This window comes from Penaeus monodon, chromosome 31 (assembly GCF_015228065.2).
Source record: "Penaeus monodon isolate SGIC_2016 chromosome 31, NSTDA_Pmon_1, whole genome shotgun sequence".
Classification (NCBI taxonomy): Eukaryota; Metazoa; Arthropoda; class Malacostraca; order Decapoda; family Penaeidae; genus Penaeus; species Penaeus monodon.
In genome coordinates, this window is record NC_051416.1 from 18,289,864 (window position 1) to 18,291,059 (window position 1,196).

Consider the following 1,196-nt stretch of genomic DNA (forward strand, 5'->3'; position numbering starts at 1 on the left):
ATAGAGGTAAACAAGATAAATTTGTGGACTAGCTGTTAAGAGCAAAAAGTGGACACGCGACGAGAGGAATAATGCTACAAGCAAGTTTAACATTTCTTGATCGTCAACGTCAACAGAGATGCCGCACTTCGACAAGCCCTCGGGGTCTCATAAACTTGGACCTACTTCGCCCAGCGGACAATCTGACACTGACCACAGGAGCAGCTATGCCTGGACTGAAGGCAAAGTAGAGAAAGATAGACGGACAGGCCAGCACTGCTCCACTCGCCGCAGGGTGATGATGATGAGCACGGTTGCTCATGTGAGTTCGTCAACGTTAATTATGATATCATTACTATCATTATTTCCATCATTGAGCAAAATCCATTGCTATCCAACTTTTATCCTCTCCTCTATCGCTTCTGAAAGCTTGAGGCCCTACTGTCTTGCAAAAGGTAACTTTTAAGCCTTAGCTAAATAAGAGTAGGGTATTCTACCAGTTACACTTAATAACGCTGAATAACAGCAACGAGTTTTCGGAGTTTGTTGTGACATGTAGAAAAAAAAATTAGGAGAATGACGAAGTTTGCACGTTTCGATGGACTGTTCATCGAAACGTTACATCTTACATCTCATTATTCTCATTAAAATCTTTTGCATCACATTTTAATTATGACCTCGTGTAGGTCATCACAGTGGATTATTTTTCGGCGAAATTCCAAAATTCCAAAATTCCCCTCCGTTACAATAGTAGAAATCTTTTACATCTGGCAAAAAGTCAGTTTATTGACACAGAATTCATTGGCCGAATAGTATTCTCTGATCCCACGGGTTGAAAATAAGAATCAGTAGCCACGCTGGCCCACAATCCTCACAATCCCATTGAAGGTATGAAAGACCATGCATTCGTAAAAAGGCATAAGATGGATGCCAACGTAAGTATACATTCTGAATATACATGGAACACAATTAAATGCAAAAACTAAATGAAAAAATGCCAAGCTTCTTTTTAGGGACCACTTCTTCTCGAGATTCCTGGAGCCGAGGTAATCTTTTAAAGAGCAGTTGGATTTGCATTTATTATTAGATTAGTACAACAAAGTTTGCAAGCTGCTCATGTAATAGCTTTTATGATTTATGTTGGATAGCCACGTGTGTGAGGAGTGTGTGCAAGCTCTATATAAGTATATACTTATAAAGACATTGCCTGTGTGTGT

At 39.7% G+C, this 1,196-nt stretch overlaps 1 pseudogene; it reads left to right on the top strand.

Annotated features, from left to right (window-relative positions):
* Positions 1-118: 118 nt before the first annotated feature.
* LOC119592908 overlaps positions 119-1,196 on the top strand; it is a 38,873-nt pseudogene continuing 37,795 nt past the window's right edge.